The sequence below is a fragment of the Aegilops tauschii genome, chromosome 4 (genome assembly GCF_002575655.3).
Source record: "Aegilops tauschii subsp. strangulata cultivar AL8/78 chromosome 4, Aet v6.0, whole genome shotgun sequence".
Taxonomy (NCBI): Eukaryota; Viridiplantae; Streptophyta; class Magnoliopsida; order Poales; family Poaceae; genus Aegilops; species Aegilops tauschii.
This window is the reverse complement of record NC_053038.3, coordinates 1,481,029-1,496,515: the sequence shown is the minus strand read 5'-3', so window position 1 is coordinate 1,496,515 and position 15,487 is coordinate 1,481,029.

Here is a 15,487-nt window from a genome sequence, read left to right as displayed (position 1 = left end):
ATTTTTACCAGTTTGTCATAACCTTTTGATTTATTACTTTGAATTTTCTCCTTCTTTGAAACTCAGAAATCATTTAAATAGGACATTAGACACATTATAATTGCATTTCCATCATTTCATTCTTCTAGAGTCGTCTCGACGGCCATGTGGAAGTCATAGAACAGCTTATCCACATAAATTATTCATGTTTAGCACCTTTAAATAAACTTTTGATCTGTTGCCGATGATTTTTTATTGGCTAAACAAAAAACTTACTTAAATAGCATCATTGAGACATTCCACCAGCATTGCTTCCTTTGAAGCTTCGGAAGTAGTATGCTCGACCATATGGATCTCGTATAACAACTTATAACTAGTAATCATATAATTCCGTCACCAATTTTGTTGCCTTTTGATCCTTCACTATAGATTTTCACTTTGTTTAAAGCTGAAAACTTATTAATTAAGCGTCATTGACATATTCCAAAATCGTTTCCACCATTTCAAGCTTCGAGGTTAGTCCATGCATCTATATGCACCTCAGATAGCAAATTACCTATGGAAATCTGATAGTTTGATACATTTTTAACCGTTTTGATCCATCATGGTAGATTTTTTATTTTTGCGAAACTGAAAACTTGTTTAAATTGCATTATCAACAAGTGATAGAAGCCTTTGTTCGTTTCTTGTTTCGAAGTTGTCTTTGCCGCCATTTGAAAATACTACAACAACTTATATATGTAGGAGTCACATAATTTTTAGCAGTTTGTCATAACCTTTTCATTTATTACTTTGAATTTTCTCCTCCTTTGAAACTCAGAAATCATTTAGATAGGACATTAGACACATTATAATTGCATTTCCATCATTTCATTCTTCGAGAGTCGTCTCGACGGCCATGTGGAAGTCATAGAACAGCTTATCCACATAAATTATTCATGTTTAGCACCTTTACATAAACTTTTGATCTGTTGCCGATGATTTTTTATTGGCTAAACAAAAAACTTACTTAAATAGCATCATTGAGACATTCCACCAGCATTGCTTCCTTTGAAGCTTCGGAAGTAGTATACTCGACCATATGGATCTCGTATAACAACTTATAACTAGTAATCATATAATTTCGTCACCAATTTTGTTGCCTTTTGATCCTTCACTATAGATTTTCACTTTGTTTAAAGCTGAAAACTTATTAATTAAGCGTCATTGACATATTCCAAAATCGTTTCCACCATTTCAAGCTTCAAGGTTTGTCCATGCATCTATATGCACCTCAGATAGCAAATTACCTATAGAAATCTGATAGTTTGATACATTTTTAACCGTTTTGATCCTTCATGGTAGATTCTTTATTTTTGCGAAACTGAAAACTTGTTTAAATTGCATTCTCAACAAGTGATAGAAGCCTTTGTTCGTTTCTTGTTTCGAAGTTGTCTTTGCCGCCATTTGAAAATCCTACAACAACTTATATATGTAGGAGTCACATAATTTTGACTAGTTTGTCATAACCTTTTGATTTATTACTTTGAATTTTCTTCTTCTTTGAAACTCAGAAATCATTTAAATAGGACATTAGACACATTATAATTGCATTTCCATCATTTCATTCTTCGAGAGTCGTCTCGACGGCCATGTGGAAGTCATAGAACAGCTTATCCACATAAATTATTCATGTTTAGCACCTTTACATAAACTTTTGATCTGTTGCCGATGATTTTTTATTGGCTAAACAAAAAACTTACTTAAATAGCATCATTGAGACATTCCACCAGCATTGCTTCCTTTGAAGCTTCGGAATTAGTATGTTCGACCATATGGATCTCGTATAACAACTTATAACTAGTAATCATATAATTTCGTCACCAATTTTGTTACCTTTTGATCCTTCACTATAGATTTTCACTTTGTTTAAAGCTGAAAACTTATTAATTAAGCGTCATTGACATATTCCAAAATCGTTTCCACCATTTCAAGCTTCGAGGTTTGTCCATGCATCTATATGCACCTCAGATAGCAAATTACCTATAGAAATCTGATAGTTTGATACATTTTTAACCGTTTTGATCCTTCATGGTAGATTCTTTATTTTTGCGAAACTGAAAACTTGTTTAAATTGCATTATCAACAAGTGATAGAAGCCTTTGTTCGTTTCTTGTTTCGAAGTTGTCTTTGCCGCCATTTGAAAATCCTACAACAACTTATATATGTAGGAGTCACATAATTTTTACCAGTTTGTCATAACCATTTGATTTATTACTTTGAATTTTCTCCTCCTTTGAAACTCAGAAATCATTTAAATAGGACATTAGACACATTATAATTGCATTTCCATCATTTCATTCTTCGAGAGTCGTCTCGACGGCCATGTGGAAGTCATAGAACAGCTTATCCACATAAATTATTCATGTTTAGCACCTTTACATAAACTTTTGATCTGTTGCCGATGATTTTTTATTGGCTAAACAAAAAACTTACTTAAATAGCATCATTGAGACATTCCACCAGCATTTCTTCCTTTGAAGCTTCGGAAGTAGTATGTTCGACCATATGGATCTCGTATAACAACTTATAACTAGTAATCATATAATTCCGTCACCAATTTTGTTACCTTTTGATCCTTCACTATAGATTTTCACTTTGTTTAAAGCTGAAAACTTATTAATTAAGCGTCATTGACATATTCCAAAATCGTTTCGACCATTTCAAGCTTCGAGGTTAGTCCATGCATCTATATGCACCTCAGATAGCAAATTACCTATGGAAATCTGATAGTTTGATACATTTTTAACCATTTTGATCCTTCATGGTAGATTCTTTATTTTTGCGAAACTGAAAACTTGTTTAAATTGCATTATCAACAAGTGATAGAAGCCTTTGTTCGTTTCTTGTTTCGAAGTTGTCTTTGCCGCCATTTGAAAATCCTACAACAACTTATATATGTAGGAGTCACATAATTTTTAGCAGTTTGTCATAACCTTTTGATTTATTACTTTGAATTTTCTCCTCCTTTGAAACTCAGAAATCATTTAAATAGGACATTAGACACATTATAATTGCATTTCCATCATTTCATTCTTGGAGAGTCGTCTCGACGGCCATGTGGAAGTCATAGAACAGCTTATCCACATAAATTATTCATGTTTAGCACCTTTACATAAACTTTTGATCTGTTGCCGATGATTTTTTATTGGCTAAACAAAAAACTTACTTAAATAGCATCATTGAGACATTCCACCAGCATTGCTTCCTTTGAAGCTTCGGAAGTAGTATGTTCGACCATATGGATCTCGTATAACAACTTATAACTAGTAATCATATAATTCCGTCACCAATTTTGTTACCTTTTGATCCTTCACTATAGATTTTCACTTTGTTTAAAGCTGAAAACTTATTAATTAAGCGTCATTGACATATTCCAAAATCGTTTCCACCATTTCAAGCTTCGAGGTTTGTCCATGCATCTATATGCACCTCAGATAGCAAATTACCTATAGAAATCTGATAGTTTGATACATTTTTAACCGTTTTGATCCTTCATGGTAGATTCTTTATTTTTGCGAAACTGAAAACTTGTTTAAATTGCATTATCAACAAGTGATAGAAGCCTTTGTTCGTTTCTTGTTTCGAAGTTGTCTTTGCCGCCATTTGAAAATCCTACAACAACTTATATATGTAGGAGTCACATAATTTTTAGCAGTTTGTCATAACCTTTTGATTTATTACTTTGAATTTTCTCCTCCTTTGAAACTCAGAAATCATTTAAATAGGACATTAGACACATTATAATTGCATTTCCATCATTTCATTCTTGGAGAGTCGTCTCGACGGCCATGTGGAAGTCATAGAACAGCTTATCCACATAAATTATTCATGTTTAGCACCTTTACATAAACTTTTGATCTGTTGCCGATGATTTTTTATTGGCTAAACAAAAAACTTACTTAAATAGCATCATTGAGACATTCCACCAGCATTGCTTCCTTTGAAGCTTCGGAAGTAGTATGTTCGACCATATGGATCTCGTATAACAACTTATAACTAGTAATCATATAATTCCGTCACCAATTTTGTTACCTTTTGATCCTTCACTATAGATTTTCACTTTGTTTAAAGCTGAAAACTTATTAATTAAGCGTCATTGACATATTCCAAAATCGTTTCCACCATTTCAAGCTTCGAGGTTTGTCCATGCATCTATATGCACCTCAGATAGCAAATTACCTATAGAAATCTGATAGTTTGATACATTTTTAACCGTTTTGATCCTTCATGGTAGATTCTTTATTTTTGCGAAACTGAAAACTTGTTTAAATTGCATTATCAACAAGTGATAGAAGCCTTTGTTCGTTTCTTGTTTCGAAGTTGTCTTTGCCGCCATTTGAAAATCCTACAACAACTTATATATGTAGGAGTCACATAATTTTTACCAGTTTGTCATAACCTTTTGATTTATTACTTTGAATTTTCTCCTCCTTTGAAACTCAGAAATCATTTAAATAGGACATTAGACACATTATAATTGCATTTCCATCATTTCATTGTTCGAGAGTCGTCTCGACGGCCATGTGGAAGTCATAGAACAGCTTATCCACATAAATTATTCATGTTTAGCACCTTTACATAAACTTTTGATCTGTTGCCGATGATTTTTTATTGGCTAAACAAAAAACTTACTTAAATAGCATCATTGAGACATTCCACCAGCATTTCTTCCTTTGAAGCTTCGGAAGTAGTATGTTCGACCATATGGATCTCGTATAACAACTTATAACTAGTAATCATATAATTTCGTCACCAATTTTGTTACCTTTTGATCCTTCACTATAGATTTTCACTTTGTTTAAAGCTGAAAACTTATTAATTAAGCGTCATTGACATATTCCAAAATCGTTTCCACCATTTCAAGCTTCGAGGTTAGTCCATGCATCTATATGCACCTCAGATAGCAAATTACCTATGGAAATCTGATAGTTTGATACATTTTTAACCATTTTGATCCTTCATGGTAGATTCTTTATTTTTGCGAAACTGAAAACTTGTTTAAATTGCATTATCAACAAGTGATAGAAGCCTTTGTTCGTTTCTTGTTTCGAAGTTGTCTTTGCCGCCATTTGAAAATCCTACAACAACTTATATATGTAGGAGTCACATAATTTTTAGCAGTTTGTCCTAACCTTTTGATTTATTACTTTGAATTTTCTCCTCCTTTGAAACTCAGAAATCATTTAAATAGGACATTAGACACATTATAATTGCATTTCCATCATTTCATTCTTGGAGAGTCGTCTCGACGGCCATGTGGAAGTCATAGAACAGCTTATCCACATAAATTATTCATGTTTAGCACCTTTACATAAACTTTTGATCTGTTGCCGATGATTTTTTATTGGCTAAACAAAAAACTTACTTAAATAGCATCATTGAGACATTCCACCAGCATTGCTTCCTTTGAAGCTTCGGAAGTAGTATGTTCGACCATATGGATCTCGTATAACAACTTATAACTAGTAATCATATAATTTCGTCACCAATTTTGTTACCTTTTGATCCTTCACTATAGATTTTCACTTTGTTTAAAGCTGAAAACTTATTAATTAAGCGTCATTGACATATTCCAAAATCGTTTCCACCATTTCAAGCTTCGAGGTTTGTCCATGCATCTATATGCACCTCAGATAGCAAATTACCTATAGAAATATGATAGTTTGATACATTTTTAACCGTTTTGATCCTTCATGGTAGATTCTTTATTTTTGCGAAACTGAAAACTTGTTTAAATTGCATTATCAACAAGTGATAGAAGCCTTTGTTCGTTTCTTGTTTCGAAGTTGTCTTTGCCGCCATTTGAAAATCCTACAACAACTTATATATGTAGGAGTCACATAATTTTTACCAGTTTGTCATAACCTTTTGATTTATTACTTTGAATTTTCTCCTCCTTTGAAACTCAGAAATCATTTAAATAGGACTTTAGACACATTATAATTGCATTTCCATCATTTCATTCTTCGAGAGTCGTCTCGACGGCCATGTGGAAGTCATAGAACAGCTTATCCACATAAATTATTCATGTTTAGCACCTTTACATAAACTTTTGATCTGTTGCCGATGATTTTTTATTGGCTAAACAAAAAACATACTTAAATAGCATCATTGAGACATTCCACCAGCATTGCTTCCTTTGGAGCTTCGGAAGTAGTATGCTCGACCATATGGATCTCGTATAACAACTTATAACTAGTAATCATATAATTTCGTCACCAATTTTGTTGCCTTTTGATCCTTCACTATAGATTTTCACTTTGTTTAAAGCTGAAAACTTACTAATTAAGCATCATTGACATATTCCAAAATCGTTTCCACCATTTCAAGCTTCGAGGTTTGTCCATGCATCTATATGCACCTCAGATAGCAAATTACCTATAGAAATCTGATAGTTTGATACATTTTTAACCGTTTTGATCCTTCATGGTAGATTCTTTATTTTTGCGAAACTGAAAACTTGTTTAAATTGCATTATCAACAAGTGATAGAAGCCTTTGTTCGTTTCTTGTTTCGAAGTTGTCTTTGCCGCCATTTGAAAATCCTACAACAACTTATATATGTAGGAGTCACATAATTTTTACTAGTTTGTCATAACCTTTTGATTTATTACTTTGAATTTTCTCCTCCTTTGAAACTCAGAAATCATTTAAATAGGACATTAGACACATTATAATTGCATTTCCATCATTTCATTCTTCGAGAGTCGTCTCGACGGCCATGAGGAAGTCATAGAACAACTTATCCACATAAATTATTCATGTTTAGCACCTTTACATAAACTTTTGATCTGTTGCCGATGATTTTTTATTGGCTAAACAAAAAACTTACTTAAATAGCATCATTGAGACATTCCACCAGCATTGCTTCCTTTGAAGCTTCGGAAGTAGTATGCTCGACCATATGGATCTCGTATAACAACTTATAACTAGTAATCATATAATTTCGTCACCAATTTTGTTGCCTTTTGATCCTTCACTATAGATTTTCACTTTGTTTAAAGCTGAAAACTTATTAATTAAGCGTCATTGACATATTCCAAAATCGTTTCCACCATTTCAAGCTTCGAGGTTTGTCCATGCATCTATATGCACCTCAGATAGCAAATTACCTATAGAAATCTGATAGTTTGATACATTTTTAACCGTTTTGATCCTTCATGGTAGATTCTTTATTTTTGCGAAACTGAAAACTTGTTTAAATTGCATTATCAACAAGTGATAGAAGCCTTTGTTCGTTTCTTGTTTCGAAGTTGTCTTTGCCGCCATTTGAAAATCCTACAACAACTTATATATGTAGGAGTCACATAATTTTTACCAGTTTGTCATAACCTTTTGATTTATTACTTTGAATTTTCTCCTCCTTTGAAACTCAGAAATCATTTAAATAGGACATTAGACACATTATAATTGCATTTCCATCATTTCATTGTTCGAGAGTCGTCTCGACGGCCATGTGGAAGTCATAGAACAGCTTATCCACATAAATTATTCATGTTTAGCACCTTTACATAAACTTTTGATCTGTTGCCGATGATTTTTTATTGGCTAAACAAAAAACTTACTTAAATAGCATCATTGAGACATTCCACCAGCATTTCTTCCTTTGAAGCTTCGGAAGTAGTATGTTCGACCATATGGATCTCGTATAACAACTTATAACTAGTAATCATATAATTTCGTCACCAATTTTGTTACCTTTTGATCCTTCACTATAGATTTTCACTTTGTTTAAAGCTGAAAACTTATTAATTAAGCGTCATTGACATATTCCAAAATCGTTTCCACCATTTCAAGCTTCGAGGTTAGTCCATGCATCTATATGCACCTCAGATAGCAAATTACCTATGGAAATCTGATAGTTTGATACATTTTTAACCATTTTGATCCTTCATGGTAGATTCTTTATTTTTGCGAAACTGAAAACTTGTTTAAATTGCATTATCAACAAGTGATAGAAGCCTTTGTTCGTTTCTTGTTTCGAAGTTGTCTTTGCCGCCATTTGAAAATCCTACAACAACTTATATATGTAGGAGTCACATAATTTTTAGCAGTTTGTCCTAACCTTTTGATTTATTACTTTGAATTTTCTCCTCCTTTGAAACTCAGAAATCATTTAAATAGGACATTAGACACATTATAATTGCATTTCCATCATTTCATTCTTGGAGAGTCGTCTCGACGGCCATGTGGAAGTCATAGAACAGCTTATCCACATAAATTATTCATGTTTAGCACCTTTACATAAACTTTTGATCTGTTGCCGATGATTTTTTATTGGCTAAACAAAAAACTTACTTAAATAGCATCATTGAGACATTCCACCAGCATTGCTTCCTTTGAAGCTTCGGAAGTAGTATGTTCGACCATATGGATCTCGTATAACAACTTATAACTAGTAATCATATAATTTCGTCACCAATTTTGTTACCTTTTGATCCTTCACTATAGATTTTCACTTTGTTTAAAGCTGAAAACTTATTAATTAAGCGTCATTGACATATTCCAAAATCGTTTCCACCATTTCAAGCTTCGAGGTTTGTCCATGCATCTATATGCACCTCAGATAGCAAATTACCTATAGAAATCTGATAGTTTGATACATTTTTAACCGTTTTGATCCTTCATGGTAGATTCTTTATTTTTGCGAAACTGAAAACTTGTTTAAATTGCATTATCAACAAGTGATAGAAGCCTTTGTTCGTTTCTTGTTTCGAAGTTGTCTTTGCCGCCATTTGAAAATCCTACAACAACTTATATATGTAGGAGTCACATAATTTTTACCAGTTTGTCATAACCTTTTGATTTATTACTTTGAATTTTCTCCTCCTTTGAAACTCAGAAATCATTTAAATAGGACTTTAGACACATTATAATTGCATTTCCATCATTTCATTCTTCGAGAGTCGTCTCGACGGCCATGTGGAAGTCATAGAACAGCTTATCCACATAAATTATTCATGTTTAGCACCTTTACATAAACTTTTGATCTGTTGCCGATGATTTTTTATTGGCTAAACAAAAAACATACTTAAATAGCATCATTGAGACATTCCACCAGCATTGCTTCCTTTGGAGCTTCGGAAGTAGTATGCTCGACCATATGGATCTCGTATAACAACTTATAACTAGTAATCATATAATTTCGTCACCAATTTTGTTGCCTTTTGATCCTTCACTATAGATTTTCACTTTGTTTAAAGCTGAAAACTTACTAATTAAGCATCATTGACATATTCCAAAATCGTTTCCACCATTTCAAGCTTCGAGGTTTGTCCATGCATCTATATGCACCTCAGATAGCAAATTACCTATAGAAATCTGATAGTTTGATACATTTTTAACCGTTTTGATCCTTCATGGTAGATTCTTTATTTTTGCGAAACTGAAAACTTGTTTAAATTGCATTATCAACAAGTGATAGAAGCCTTTGTTCGTTTCTTGTTTCGAAGTTGTCTTTGCCGCCATTTGAAAATCCTACAACAACTTATATATGTAGGAGTCACATAATTTTTACTAGTTTGTCATAACCTTTTGATTTATTACTTTGAATTTTCTCCTCCTTTGAAACTCAGAAATCATTTAAATAGGACATTAGACACATTATAATTGCATTTCCATCATTTCATTCTTCGAGAGTCGTCTCGACGGCCATGAGGAAGTCATAGAACAACTTATCCACATAAATTATTCATGTTTAGCACCTTTACATAAACTTTTGATCTGTTGCCGATGATTTTTTATTGGCTAAACAAAAAACTTACTTAAATAGCATCATTGAGACATTCCACCAGCATTGCTTCCTTTGAAGCTTCGGAAGTAGTATGCTCGACCATATGGATCTCGTATAACAACTTATAACTAGTAATCATATAATTTCGTCACCAATTTTGTTGCCTTTTGATCCTTCACTATAGATTTTCACTTTGTTTAAAGCTGAAAACTTATTAATTAAGCGTCATTGACATATTCCGAAATCGTTTCCACCATTTCAAGCTTCGAGGTTTGTCCATGCATCTATATGCACCTCAGATAGCAAATTACCTATAGAAATCTGATAGTTTGATACATTTTTAACCGTTTTGATCCTTCATGGTAGATTCTTTATTTTTGCGAAACTGAAAACTTGTTTAAATTGCATTATCAACAAGTGATAGAAGCCTTTGTTCGTTTCTTGTTTCGAAGTTGTCTTTGCCGCCATTTGAAAATCCTACAACAACTTATATCTGTAGGAGTCACATAATTTTTAGCAGTTTGTCATAACCTTTTGATTTATTACTTTGAATTTTCTCCTCCTTTGAAACTCAGAAATCATTTAAATAGGACATTAGCCACATTATAATTGCATTTCCATCATTTCATTCTTCGAGAGTCGTCTCGACGGCCATGTGGAAGTCATAGAACAGCTTATCCACATAAATTATTCATGTTTAGCACCTTTACATAAACTTTTGATCTGTTGCCGATGATTTTTTATTTGCTAAACAAAAAACTTACTTAAATAGCATCATTGAGACATTCCACCAGCACTGCTTCCTTTGAAGCTTCGGAATTAGTATGTTCGACCATATGGATCTCGTATAACAACTTATAACTAGTAATCATATAATTTCGTCACCAATTTTGTTACCTTTTGATCCTTCACTATAGATTTTCACTTTTTTTAAAGCTGAAAACTTATTAATTAAGCGTCATTGACATATTCCAAAATCGTTTCCACCATTTCAAGCTTCGAGGTTTGTCCATGCATCTATATGCACCTCAGATAGCAAATTACCTATAGAAATCTGATAGTTTGATACATTTTTAACCGTTTTGATCCTTCATGGTAGATTCTTTATTTTTGCGAAACTGAAAACTTGTTTAAATTGCATTATCAACAAGTGATAGAAGCCTTCGTTCGTTTCTTGTTTCGAAGTTGTCTTTGCCGCCATTTGAAAATCCTACAACAACTTATATATGTAGGAGTCACATAATTTTTACTAGTTTGTCATAACCTTTTGATTTATTACTTTGAATTTTCTCCTCCTTTGAAACTCAGAAATCATTTAAATAGGACTTTAGACACATTATAATTGCATTTCCATCATTTCATTCTTCGAGAGTCGTCTCGACGGCCATGTGGAAGTCATAGAACAGCTTATCCACATAAATTATTCATGTTTAGCACCTTTACATAAACTTTTGATCTGTTGCCGATGATTTTTTATTGGCTAAACAAAAAACATACTTAAATAGCATCATTGAGACATTCCACCAGCATTGCTTCCTTTGGAGCTTCGGAAGTAGTATGCTCGACCATATGGATCTCGTATAACAACTTATAACTAGTAATCATATAATTTCGTCACCAATTTTGTTGCCTTTTGATCCTTCACTATAGATTTTCACTTTGTTTAAAGCTGAAAACTTATTAATTAAGCATCATTGACATATTCCAAAATCGTTTCCACCATTTCAAGCTTCGAGGTTTGTCCATGCATCTATATGCACCTCAGATAGCAAATTACCTATAGAAATCTGATAGTTTGATACATTTTTAACCGTTTTGATCCTTCATGGTAGATTCTTTATTTTTGCGAAACTGAAAACTTGTTTAAATTGCATTATCAACAAGTGATAGAAGCCTTTGTTCGTTTCTTGTTTCGAAGTTGTCTTTGCCGCCATTTGAAAATCCTACAACAACTTATATATGTAGGAGTCACATAATTTTTACTAGTTTGTCATAACCTTTTGATTTATTACTTTGAATTTTCTCCTCCTTTGAAACTCAGAAATCATTTAAATAGGACATTAGACACATTATAATTGCATTTCCATCATTTCATTCTTCGAGAGTCGTCTCGACGGCCATGAGGAAGTCATAGAACAACTTATCCACATAAATTATTCATGTTTAGCACCTTTACATAAACTTTTGATCTGTTGCCGATGATTTTTTATTGGCTAAACAAAAAACTTACTTAAATAGCATCATTGAGACATTCCACCAGCATTGCTTCCTTTGAAGCTTCGGAAGTAGTATGCTCGACCATATGGATCTCGTATAACAACTTATAACTAGTAATCATATAATTTCGTCACCAATTTTGTTGCCTTTTGATCCTTCACTATAGATTTTCACTTTGTTTAAAGCTGAAAACTTATTAATTAAGCGTCATTGACATATTCCGAAATCGTTTCCACCATTTCAAGCTTCGAGGTTTGTCCATGCATCTATATGCACCTCAGATAGCAAATTACCTATAGAAATCTGATAGTTTGATACATTTTTAGCCGTTTTGATCCTTCATGGTAGATTCTTTATTTTTGCGAAACTGAAAACTTGTTTAAATTGCATTATCAACAAGTGATAGAAGCCTTTGTTCGTTTCTTGTTTCGAAGTTGTCTTTGCCGCCATTTGAAAATCCTACAACAACTTATATCTGTAGGAGTCACATAATTTTTAGCAGTTTGTCATAACCTTTTGATTTATTACTTTGAATTTTCTCCTCCTTTGAAACTCAGAAATCATTTAAATAGGACATTAGCCACATTATAATTGCATTTCCATCATTTCATTCTTCGAGAGTCGTCTCGACGGCCATGTGGAAGTCATAGAACAGCTTATCCACATAAATTATTCATGTTTAGCACCTTTACATAAACTTTTGATCTGTTGCCGATGATTTTTTATTGGCTAAACAAAAAACTTACTTAAATAGCATCATTGAGACATTCCACCAGCACTGCTTCCTTTGAAGCTTCGGAATTAGTATGTTCGACCATATGGATCTCGTATAACAACTTATAACTAGTAATCATATAATTTCGTCACCAATTTTGTTACCTTTTGATCCTTCACTATAGATTTTCACTTTGTTTAAAGCTGAAAACTTATTAATTAAGCGTCATTGACATATTCCAAAATCGTTTCCACCATTTCAAGCTTCGAGGTTAGTCCATGCATCTATATGCACCTCAGATAGCATATTACCTATAGAAATCTAATAGTTTGATACATTTTTAACCGTTTTGATCCATCATGGTAGATTTTTTATTTTTGCGAAACTGAAAACTTGTTTAAATTGCATTATCAACAAGTGATAGAAGCCTTTGTTCGTTTCTTGTTTCGAAGTTGTCTTTGCCGCCATTTGAAAATCCTACAACAACTTATATATGTAGGAGTCACATAATTTTTAGCAGTTTGTCATAACCTTTCGATTTATTACTTTGAATTTTCTCCTCCTTTGAAACTCAGAAATCATTTAAATAGGACATTAGACACATTATAATTGCATTTCCATCATTTCATTCTTCGAGAGTCGTCTCGACGGCCATGTGGAAGTCATAGAACAGCTTATCCACATAAATTATTCATGTTTAGCACCTTTACATAAACTTTTGATCTGTTGCCGATGATTCTTTATTGGCTAAACAAAACACGTACTTAAATAGCATCATTGAGACATTCCACCACCATTTCTTCCTTTGAAGCTTCGGAAGTAGTATGTTCGACCATATGGATCTCGTATAACAACTTATAACTGGTAATCATATAATTTCGTCACCAATTTTGTTACCTTTTGATCCTTCACTATAGATTTTCACTTTGTTTAAAACTAAAAACTTATTAATTAAGCGTCATCGACATATTTCAAAATCGTTTCCACCATTTCAAGCTTCGAGGTTTGTCCATGCATCTATATGCACCTCAGATAGCAAATTACCTATAGAAATCTGATAGTTTGATAAAAGAATTACCGTTTTGATCCATCATGGTAGAGTTTTTATTTTTGCGAAACTGAAAAACTTGTTTAAATTGCATTATCAGCAAGTGATAGACGCCTTTGTTCGTTTCTTGTTTCGAAGTTGTCTTTGCCGCCATTTCAAAATCCTACAACAACTTATATATGTAGGAGTCACGTAATTTTTAGCAGTTTTCCGTAACCTTTTGATTTATTATTTTGAATTTTCTCCTTCTTTGAAACTCAGAAATCATTTGAATAGGACATTAGACACATTATAATTGCATTTCCATCATTTCATTCTTCGAGAGTCGTCTCGACGGCCATGTGGAAGTCATAGAACAGCTTATCCACATAAATTATTCATGTTTAGCACCTTTACATAAACTTTTGATCTGTTGCCGATGATTCTTTATTGGCTAAACAAAAAACGTACTTAAATAGCATCATTGAGACATTCCACCAGCATTTCTTCCTTTGAAGCTTCGGAAGTAGTATGTTCAACCATATGGATCTTGTATAACAACTTATAACTAGTAATCATATAATTTCGTCACCAATTTTGTTACCTTTTGATCCTTCACTATAGATTTTCACTTTGTTTAAAGCTGAAAACTTATTAATTAAGCGTCATTGACATATTCCAAAATCGTTTCCACCATTTCAAGCTTCGAGGTTTGTCCATGCATCTATATGCACCTCAGATAGCAACTTACCTATAGAAATCTGATAGTTTGATACATTTTTAACCGTTTTGATCCTTCATGGTAGATTCTTTATTTTTGCGAAACTGAAAACTTGTTTAAATTGCAGTATCAACAAGTGATAGAAGCCTTTGTTCGTTTCTTGTTTCGAAATTGTCTTTGCCGCCATTTGAAAATCCTACAACAACTTATATATGTAGGAGTCACATAATTTTTAGCAGTTTTTCATAACCTTTTGATTTATTACTTTGAATTTTCTCCTCCTTTGAAATTCAGAAATCATTTGAATAGGACATTAGACACATTATAATTGCATTTCCATCATTTCATTCTTCGAGAGTGGTCTCGACGGCCATGTGGAAGTCATAGAACAGCTTATCCACATAAATTATTCATGTTTAGCACCTTTACATAAACTTTTGATCTGTTGCCGATGATTTTTTATTGGCTAAACAAAAAACTTACTTAAATAGCATCATTGAGACATTCCACCGGCATTTCTTCCTTTGAAGCTTCGTAAGTAGTATGTTCGACCATATGGATCTCGTATAACAACTTATAACTAGTAATCATATAATTTCGTCACCAATTTTGTTACCTTTTGATCCTTCACTATAGATTTTCACTTTGTTTAAAGCTGAAAACTTATTAATTAAGCATCATTGACATATTCCAAAATCGTTTCGACCATTTCAAGCTTCGAGGTTAGTCCATGCATCTATATGCACCTCAGATAGCAAATTACCTATAGAAATATGATAGTTTGATACATTTTTAACCGTTCTGATCCATCATGGTAGATTTTTTAGTTTTGCGAAACTGAAAACTTGTTTAAATTGCATTATCAACAAGTGATAGAAGCCTTTGTTCGTTTCTTGTTTCGAAGTTGTCTTTGCCGCCATTTGAAAATCCTACAACAACTTATATATGTAGGAGTCACATAATTTTTAGCAGTTTGTCATAACCTTTTGATTTATTACTTTGAATTTTCTCCTCCTTTGAAACTCAGAAATCATTTAAATAGGACATTAGACAC